The sequence below is a fragment of the Dromaius novaehollandiae genome, chromosome W, assembly GCF_036370855.1.
Source record: "Dromaius novaehollandiae isolate bDroNov1 chromosome W, bDroNov1.hap1, whole genome shotgun sequence".
NCBI classification, from domain to species: domain Eukaryota; kingdom Metazoa; phylum Chordata; class Aves; order Casuariiformes; family Dromaiidae; genus Dromaius; species Dromaius novaehollandiae.
Window position 1 is genome coordinate 46,136,395 of NC_088130.1, and position 10,722 is coordinate 46,147,116.

At 41.9% G+C, this 10,722-nt stretch overlaps 1 long non-coding RNA gene across 1 annotated transcript; it reads left to right on the plus strand.

Annotated features, from left to right (window-relative positions):
- The first annotated feature begins 235 nt into the window (after positions 1-235).
- Positions 236-10,389, plus strand: LOC135324164 (uncharacterized). The gene is made up of 3 exons (XR_010385511.1): positions 236-345; positions 3,764-3,926; positions 10,217-10,389. It is a non-coding gene; the product is annotated as an uncharacterized LOC135324164 (long non-coding RNA).
- The last annotated feature ends 333 nt before the right edge of the window (positions 10,390-10,722 follow it).

The following is a 10,722-nucleotide window of genomic DNA, read 5'->3' on the forward strand; positions in this document are numbered from 1 at the left end:
CACTGCCTCGCTATATAGTCTATCTTGTAGTGAAGTGCAAAAGCACAAGGAGAATCCAGTTGGTCAGTTTTAATTTACAAACCTTTGAGTGGCTTGGGTTATTTACGCCAGGTTATTTAAGGTTCTGTGTCTATAGTAGTGCTTCTAAGTCCGTATTAGTGGACACAGGAGCACTTCAGAGTTCGCGGGTCTGGTTGCATGACTCCGTTGCACTCTGGCTCCTTTGCAGGTGTGCACCAGCTCCTTCAGCAGCCCAGAAAAGAAAAGGAGCTTGAGGGCTGGTTTGGAACAATGGATAATGTGGACAACTAAAGACTCAAGCTAAAGTCTTCCTGGCTGAGAGAGGTGAGGACTGCTGGCAAGGATCTCTGCACCCGGTCACTGACCTTGCGCCTGGTCCTCCACTGGTTTCACAGATTTCACATTTCTGGATAGTCTGCAAAACCCACCTTCTTTCCTGGGCACATAGGAGGAGGCAGGTTAATGGAAAAGGTTATATTGCTTCATGTAGAGTGTTTTGGAGATGCTAAGTTTATTATATTTATGTACAGTCAATGTATTTGCTATCACACTACTGGAAGTTTTTCCTCTCAGTTGCACATTTGAATAGAAATGCACAGAGGGACATTGCCAGAGAATTTGGATGTTTTTCCATGCATGTGTCAGTGAAGAGCAGCATTACCTCCATGGCACTGAAAGGAGTTACTTCTCCTTTCACAGAGGTCTGTTGAAGACTGTATGGGAGGGTCAGGAGGAAATAGAAATAGCGCTCAGACAGCCGGTTCCATGACTTTAGGCTTTGTCTTCTAGAGATGACAATCTAAGATTTCTCAAAACTAGGCAGAGCCTCTGCCCAGCTGTGATTCATGGGATCAGCAACAGCAGAAGCGGAGAACCTGAACTGTCAAGTGCAACATATACCTATGCTTATTTGAGCTAAATAGGTTTGAGAGAGAAGTGCATCCTCGCTGCTCTAGACACCTCTCAGTTCAGTAAATGGCTCATGGTGATAAACTCTCAGGGTAGCCACAGCTACAGATCTATAATGCTACAGCCAAAGGCAATGGAAGAATTAGGAAGAAATTGGGTAGTGGAGAAGAGAGGAGGAAAGATGATGTGCAGCATCTTGGAGGAGATATAGCCTGAATTTAATGCAGATCACAGAGAACAGTAGGGTGAATTCTACATTTCTGAAAGTTTCTATGTATAGCAGGATGCTAACAGATATTCTGTTGATGCTAGTATGAAATGCACATGTTTTTTCTATGCAGCATACTATGAAGTCTCTAAAATAGGAAATACTCATTTTTACAAAGGCAGTAGAAATCCAAATTTAAGGTCTTCCCGTGGGTATGCTGTAAAATTTCTGAGATAATATGTATTGCCAGGGAAGGTCAGGAAAGTGGGATCACTCTGTATGGTAGCAGGGGATTTAAGACTCACATTCATTTTGAAGAACAATAACAACAAAATGCTATTTTAAGATAATGCTGATATTTTATTTTGCTTTTCTCTGGGAGAAGGTTTATAACAGACCACTGCTATGTAAATATAAGACCACATCAGCTACATTCAAAGCTTTCATGTAAGCTGTGTTTGCATTCCAAGTTAAGTGTTATGACAATATTCTTTGATGCAGCATTTTTCTTTCTCCTTTGCTTTTCCCCAACTTCATATTCAACAGCAATTTTAATACTGTTGCTTGGTATCATAGAGCATTTCTAAGCAACTCAATCAGTTGCACAGTGGCTTGTACCAAACACAACCTTTCTTGCTGAGATGGCTGTTTAGCAGTGAAGCTACTAGAGTAAGATACCATCAAAAGTACTGGTTGTGCTATTAGAGATGTCTTCCAAAGCTCTGCAGATGACGGTCTAGATGCTTAAGAATTGTAAGTGAATGAACCATAAAGAAAAATAAGATACATACAAAGCAAAGTGTCTGACTGAGATTTAAAGCCATACATCTCATCAGAGATCATAAAAACTTAGGTAGCTTAATCCAATGCACCTTCTAGCTTCACTTGTATACAGCAGCAGACCTAAGTGGGAACTTAAGTTTTATTTTCCTACTAAAATTAGGCTTATTCAGAGTAGAGGAGAAAACTCTGACTAAAATATGAAAGAGCATGATCCAGATATGCTGCACAGTGTCTTAAAAGAGCTTTTGTTGGAATGCTTCATTGGGTAGTGGAGAAGGGATTAGGCCATAAGAGGAAAAAGCACATGCTGGGACCCCAGTAGCCACAATGAAAACAATCACTCTTTGTGAGCATGACTATTCAGATAAAGACAGATTTTCTATTAAAACACAACTTCACCAAAGATATTTTAAAATCATTCTTACCCTAAATTCTGCTAGAAAGAGATGGAAAAAAATCTCATTAGAAATTGTGAAAAGTTTCCTAGTCTTGCCTTTTTAGCATAAAAGGTTTGGATATTCGTCAATAGGGTTTGTTGAGTTTTGGTATTTTTTCTTAAAAAGATAACTCTTGGATGCTGAGTCAATGACTGAATACTTTTGGAAACTTCGCTCTAACAACATAGCTAAAAAAAAATTTTTTTTCTCCAGAAGATGAATAATGGTAGCAATGAATCCATGAAACCGTCAATGCCAGGCAGTTAGCAGGCAAAGACACTCTAAAGTCACTTCCAATCTGTTTGTACCAATTGCCTCCTATTAAACCTAGAAAGTTAAGCCTGGTGCTGGTCTTTTTTCATATGCCTTCTCAGGATATTAGTCTTCTCAGCTGGTGTTCCTAGGTTACCCCATACTCTTCTGAAAATCCCAGTTAGCTTCAAAAGGAAGCTGAAGTTCCCAGCTTGTATCAGGTATGTAAGTCTATTCACCATTTTTTGATAGCTGCAGCAGTCGAATAAAGCTGCCTACTTATCTTGCTTAGACTGAAAGATTCTCTCTCCTGGTTTCATGTAAAAGAACGATTTTTTTTTAGTAAGCATAATGTGCATATAATAACCTGTATTTTAGCAACTACTTTCAAGAAAGAAGATGCATGGAGTAATGATACAGCAAGTTGTAGCTTCATGGTTTATATAATACAAAATAGATGTATAATACTACATATATATATAAAATATATATATATATATAAAAATACAAAAAAATGTAGAAAAAACTTCAAATGTTGATTGCTGGCCTAAGACCAGCAGACCACACAGCAGGGCTGCAAGGTTAGGTAGTCTGACAGACTGACAGGCTTTTCCCCTTTTCTCCTTTCTCATTTTCTATTTAAAAGTTGCATGGGAATTTTTTAATAAATGCCTAAGTTCATTGGCACAAGTTCCCTTGCCCAGTCAAACACTCAAGTGAAATGGTATATTATTAAACATCCAGCTCATTTAGCTGCTATTTTGAGGACCTGAGCAGCACAGGGGATAAGTAGTCAGAACACGCAGTTTTCTACATTTAGGTTATTGGTTACCATCCAGCTCAGGTTGACAGAGACTGACATTTTTTTTCTGGTGTCTTGTGACAGCTTATGTGAATGCAGCAGCTGGTCTTAAGTGGGTATCAGTATCAAAACAGTCAATCAATATTGGCAATAAGTGGTAGCTTTACTGTAAATCCTCCAAGTAGATAGACTAAGACTCAGGGAATACATTGACTACTTAGCTCTTATCTTTTAAATACACAGTGCAGCTCAAACTACAGGCCACAAAAGCAACATGAGTTTTGCTGTTGGTATCACTAGCTACATCTCAGAAACTTGCTATTTTTGACTTAGCTGATGATACTGTTCCAGGTCTGGTGACCTTCATAACAGCAGAGAATAGCAGACGGTGAGAGCAGACCAGCGTGCGTGGCTCTGCTGCTGCATCAAAGGCTGCCTTCATCAAAAGAGACGCAGAGCCATTTGCAAGGAAGAAAAGAAAAAAAAATCACGTTCCTGGGAAGCCAAAATGCAGGTAGTAGTGACATTTAAGGAAAGACACATATGAACTATGTATTTTTAATCCCATTAGTCATTTATAGGCAGGTCAGTCTAAACAACTAAACCTTGAGCCTGTTTGATAATACTTACATGATTAGAGTTGTGACAACTGTAATGCAAGGCACGAGATTGAGGAATAAGACTATATTTGGAGACTGGGACTGGCAATGGTACATGACCCTTGAACAATCTATTAAATGACAATCAGGTAAAAAAGTTGGTCAGTGTCTAGAGAAAGGAAACCCCAGAAGTTTGTGACTGCAAGAATGAATAGGGAAGACCTCAGGCAAAGACAGAGGAGTACAATTACTCCAGAGTTAACAGACATTGCTTGAAACTGTATGATACTATATGTGCTGGCTAACATTACATTAATTCTTCTAGTTTGTGAGAAATTTAGGATTCACTAGTAAAATACAAATGGCAATAACACTGTAAATATTAAAGTGAAAAGCTGTAAATCAGAGGGGCTGTTCGGTGCTTACAGTGAAAGAAATGTCCTCATTTTCTGACGTGTATGTCATTTGCACCTCTCTGGCTTCAGTGCTCAATGGGATTGAAGAAACTCATATCTGTGTAATGGATTGTAGGATTTTTAAAAGGTTCCTTGAAGTAATTAAATGAATGAGTGATGCTATTCAACAGTATGCCTTTACCCTATAGCACCCTTTGGAAAAAGGATTTTTCTGAAAAACCTATAAATTCTGTAACAGCAAGGTATAACACGAGGTGGGCAACATACATGTCAAGATAGTTGAACGTATTTTTAACCAGAGAACGGAATTATCTGCAGTTTACTATAATATCAAAGTCTTGTACAGATTGTGCTCATTGGTGTTTGAATTTAGAGGTGAAGTGAGCGTGGAGGAGGAGAAGGGAAATTCCAGCATCTGTTACAAAGCATACAGGCAAGCTATTTTCAGGAACAGCCTCATACATCTTTGACACATGGCAAAAAACTAACAAGTTATTTAATTTTTGCACTTTCTAAATCATGTGGCTAAAGTTTCTGCTTTTGCTGTCTCCTGTGGTTTGTTCAGAGGGAACAGTTCTCTTCCAGACAACTTTAGCAAGGAAAATGCTCTTGTGTTTTCATGGGAAAGTGCAATATTAATTCTGGCTTATTAAACTGTTCCAGAGAAGGATTTCATAGCATCACATAGATGTGAAATGTCAAAGATCTACATATTCTATCCCATCTTTCTGCAAATTCCTAACTATTCCCTGTGCTATGCTGAGAGTGTTGTAACCCATTCTTATTTGACTCAAGGGACAGGGCTTGCCAGAATAGCTACCGAATACTTTTTTCCAGTGTTCAGTCTCCATTTTCTTATGATTTACTATGTTGCTGAATACAGCTGACCCTCTGAGGTGAAGCCGCCTGCATAGCTTACCTTCCTTCCATGTCTTTAGCACATGCTCAGTGTAAAACCCTTTCCCACCTTTAAAAAAACAGTATGTTTGAGCTGATGAAAAAATAGCTAATTCACCTGGAAAAGAGGATGAGGACAAAGCATTTTGTTTATTGAGTGAAACTATAGGGAGAAACATGTGTGATTTATGTGGGGAAGCATAGCAGAGCCTGTGTGGCTTTGCAGGGCAGACCAGCCAGAGCTGAAGCAAAAGCACCCGCCAACCTCCTCCCACTGGATAGATCTACCCCGAACAAAACACTGATCTCCTGCTTCCTGTTGACTTTTAAAAGTTCAAGGAAACCACAAAAATGTTAACATGCTCAATTTCAAAGTCATCGTTTTGCCCAAGAGAAACCATTCTTTTAAATGCTAATTTCACCGGGAAAAATATAAATATATTTTGGGTCAAGCCAGATGTAATTTGTTTTCTAGTTTGACCAATGAACCAAAAAACAATGGTTCACCCAGTGCTCCTATTCACACTGTGACGTATTTAGGGAGCTGCTACTTCCCCAGCATAACTTTCCAATCAGTTTCCTATGATCAGCATTTTATTTGGTCCTTCATTGCCTGTGGCTGAAGAAAGACGAGAGAGAGAAACTCTGCAGCTCTGATCCAAGATTTCTACTATTGTAACAAATATCAAGCCAACAAGGTTCTCGGAAATTTCAAATTTGAAAAACTTTCAATTTTTTAAAAATTTCAGTCCAAATTGTTGCAGTCTGAAAAGGTATAATTAATGTGTCAATGAACTGGAACAGTTTCTCTGACAGCCTCATTCGACATTGACTGAATAATGCACATCTTGGGGTACATTAAATTTATTTTACTAATTAGTAAAATTGATAGCTAAATTGATGCAATTTGGAATGTATAAACGTATCCTTCTCATATCTCAGAAAATAAAGTATTTGGAATCTCAGATAGCTTGAGCAAAGTTTTGTTATAGATTCTTCATTTTTTCTGAAGATTTGATACTCTCATGGACTGACAATCAATCAGGAGGAACAGGCATATTTAGCCTGTTTCGTCTTAGATTTATACTAGCATTCTTGCAAAGTGCAAAGGTGGCAGATCCATGACTTGGTTCTACATCATTCTAAATAAAGAGAGTAAAGTGAATTCATCCCCATTGGAGGACAACCACCTCTTCTCTCCAGTCAGATCCTCCTAGATGTTAACAATGCCCAGGAACACTTAATGCTTTAAGAACTAATTAAAATTAAAACTAAAGAACTGTAATATAAATAATATTCATAATTTTGTATTTTCAAAAGTAGTTTTGAAGTACAACAGTTAGCTTGTGTATCTGTCTGTGGGAACAAAGAGATATCCACCCAAATTTAATTTCCTGCTACCAGTTTTGTACTCCCTACTTGCAGCTAGGCAGGACAGAAAGGGATGGGATGCCATAAATGGGGATACAGAGAGAAAGAGGGCTCTGCCCTTCTGGCAACAGAGCTGCACCTTTGGAGTGCAAGGTGAGAGGGGTAGAATCACTGAAGTCCTTGTGCTACTTTACAGCCATGATCTGATTGCCAGGATGCTGAGAAACAAGGGAATTATTCTAGCAAAAAATGGTGAATTCTGCAGCAATTATCATTTACTCTGGAGACTGCTATGAGATCATCAAAAACACTGAGTGTTGTGTCTGGAGAGCTGGGCTGTAGGGGACAAAAAATATCTGATTTTATTGGAAAACCTAATACAAGATTAGTATGTGGGAGGGGAAGAGAGGAAGAAGATGAAGAATCTAAAGATGTTACTTTGTCATTGCGAGCTCTTGCGCGCGCGCGCTCTCTCTCTCTCCCCCCCCCCTCTTTTATTAATGCCTAAGATGGTTCTTGTCTCAGTTCTTCCTTGAGCACACAGCATGCCCTCTCTAGACATCTGACCCAGGAAGGGACGAGAAAAGTGAGAGGATGCCGATTTTCACATGCCGTGTTGCTTTCTTTTCCCAAGAAATCCCACATCAATGGAAGGAGAGATCCTTCACCTCCACTTTCTTCTGACTAATGCAGGAGTACAACCATGCTGCTTCAGTCTCTGGGAGGTTACCCAGCAGCCACAGTCCTGATGTAGGGGCTCCTCTCTTTTCAGGACCTTCGTTTCTAGCCAGAGCACGAGGACAGTGGTGTTACAGGACCCTGCGCACCGGGAGGCCTTCGGTCCTCACTCGCCCGTGTGGCCACAGGCCGTTGCCTGAGCAAAAGCCTGAGGCACTGTCAGAAGTTCAGTTTGTGTCTAATAAAATATTAGTCGGTAAAGCTAGGGTGACAGACAGCTATCAAGCCACACAGCATCAGTGGTACGCCAGCTGGTTACAGGTTATATGGGTTATAGTGAAAGCCTGACATGTGATGGCCTCCCTCCTCTCTGGGGCGATGAGTTACGTGTAATAAACAGAGCAAGTTCTCAGCAGCAAGTCCCTGGCTCTCCAACTCAAATCCTTCTGCCTTCATTCCTCTCTCTTTCTCTTGCTCTTCATACACTGTAAACAGTGCTGAATGCTGAGGCATCGTGTTTGGTTATATTTCAAGCAGTTACGTTGAGGTATTGAATTTGGGTTAAGACAAAAGAAAATCTGATCCAGAAAACTATGACTCTGAAACATAGTGAAGAAAGGCAACATTTTTGTAGCAGTAATGGGCTGACAGACAAATCAGTGGTCATTTAAAAAAAATCAACTAGATTTCATGAAAAAAGTGTACTACCATAGAAGGGTAGAGAGAAAAATTTAGAGTCTTGTCTTTGCATAGTAAGATACTGTGAGCTTAGGATGCATCAGCTGATAAACAGAGCAAATGTTGGACTGCTGCATTGTAGGTGCCTGGGCTAGGAAGAGTAATAGGGTTTACAAGGAGTTGTCAGCATTTGTAACAGAGGCAACCCTGAGCCAGAGCAAGCCTGCTGAGACAGCTCCAGAAGAAAGCGAGGTAGAAAAGACAGCAGAAGCATCAAATTAAGATCGAGTAGTGTGAGGCAGCCTGCCAGCTTCTTACGCACTGAGCACCAGATCCTCAGCTGGTGTGAGGTGGCACGGCTCTGTGGCTGCAGAGGAGTCAGCCGGGCAGGCTCGCACTGACAGCACTTCTTGCCCCTCCTGTTTAATTTGAATTTTGGTATCGAGTTGTTTGTATGTGAAAGGAGTCAGGGCCTTGAATTTCCAATATATACTGACATATTTACTTCTGCAAACTGTGCACCAGAGGCAACCAGCAGTGTTATAAGTGGTTAAGCAGAGGGAGAGGAAAAGGCAGCCGCAGGCACTCTGTCCATGTTAGCTAATTCAAAATGAGGAGATGCAGGGTTGTAAATGTTCCCGTTCTGTCAACACCTAAGGAACTTCAGATATAATTGGTCTCATTATAGATCAGAGCAGTATTGGCTTGAACAGCTTGTCCTTTTGGTCTGTTTTAGGAGAATCAACATATATAACTGCTTCCTCCCACATCACACCCGTCATCACTCTTGCTGCATTAAAAACGGCTCCCCATTTAGCTGCGTTATTCAGAGGGAGAATTTGCAGCCTCGTCTTGGATGAGGATTTAGCTGAGGCACCAGAATAGCAAACTCTAGTAACCAAATTGCTTTGAAAACCCTGCTGCAAGAACCTATTGTCGCCAGGGCACGGGATATGCTGCACCTATGGAATAGATGATGAAAAGAACACACGTATTGCAAAAGGAGCTAAAATGCCCCTTTTCCCTCCCCCAGCTTCCCATTGGATAGTCACTAATAGGGACCAAAACCAGCTCGCTCTTCTTCTATAGTTAACTTGATGGCTAGGAGCAGGGCAGCCCCAGCATGGCAGAGGCTGAGAGGCTGTCCTTTCACAGTGGGCCTGACCCCATGCAAGAATTACCAGAGGAAATTTTGGGCATTCGGAGTAGTGCAACGCAGGGATGCCTAAGCCAGCTTTGTGCATAGATGTTTTCCTGAGCGGTGGGAGTAGCACTGCTCAACCAGCCTGCGGCTCCAGCTGGGCTGATGTATCCTTTTTGACAAGGCAGGGCCTTGTGTCCACACAGCTGGACTGGCTCGGGTCTGGTTCAGGCTCTGGTGCCTCGCCTCAGCATTGCACTGTGCTGCGGAGAGATGCTTGCTTGGCAATGCGAGGCAGTGGATGAGCAAAACAGTCCTGCCTGGTTTTCCACACCATGATAGTCACTGCATCCATGATTTTTCCAGTGTGCCTTTAGAAGTGCTTTTTCTCCAGTCAGCATAACAATTTGCTGCACTTGGAGCAAAAATGCAGGAGGTATTCTTGAAATAAAATCTGCCAGCTCTAAGGTAGTTACACAGAAATCCTTTCTTTTCAGTCGTTTCTCCCCGTTTAATATGTCACTCCATCATATGCTGGAGCAAATGGACAGCAGGTTTTGCCTTTTCCTTGAGTGTGGGTCACATCTCCAGAATAAATCTTTCTCAGCACTTGTAAGTGGCTTCGGTATTTTCCGTGAGCACCTGTCTGGCGATGGCAGGCACGAGACTCAGTCCCAGAGAGTGTCTCCAAGGGGGCAGAGACTCTCGTGGGGAAATAATTCATCTCTTCCCTCGCACGAGTCTGCCTGGGCAGAGGCCCGCAGAGCGCAGCATGGGCACCCTCATTACCGCGGGAAAGAGGAAAGTGCAGGTACTGAAGACCATCTGGGTCCTGAGGTCACTGGTTCAGAAACGACGGACTTCCCTCACTCAGTAATGTACAGACCGATCCTTTCTTTCGTCCTGGTGAGGAGTGCATGACTGCACCATATCCACGTCCCCATCTCGCTCACACAGCTTGTCTCATCCTGCATGTGAAGTGGCATTTCTAGGCAAAAACATTGTTTTTTCTTGTCTCCTCCAGATCTGGGTCCATTGAGCTCTGACATACCCCAAGAAATGAAAGCTGGACTTAAAAAGGCTGAAATGAATCAGGTAAGTGATAACGCATTTCCGACACACAATTTCATTGCAGCTCCAGCGAAGGGTACAGTCGCTGCAGCCAGCCCCTGAGCTGGCAGCCTGTCAGCATCGGCTGCTTCCTCGCTGAAGGCACACGAGTGAGATCGTGCAATGCCTGATGTCAGTAAGTCTCTAACAATTTTGGAGGCTCTTATATCCTTTTAGTCCTATGAATCAGTATTGAAGAAAATGAGCTGTTTTCTGTCCTTTAGAGTTTCAGGCACGTGAACGGGCGCTCTGGTATCCGGGGCACGGTCAGAAGTTAATTCTGAAATGGGCTTCGGTGACGTTCCTCCTGCAGTGGGTCACATCTCTGCAAACAAGCTTTCTCTCGTGGTCATTTTCTCCCATTGCGGAGTTTTATATATCTTCTCTCGATGTCTTCGGACCTGGTGTCTGAGGGTGGGA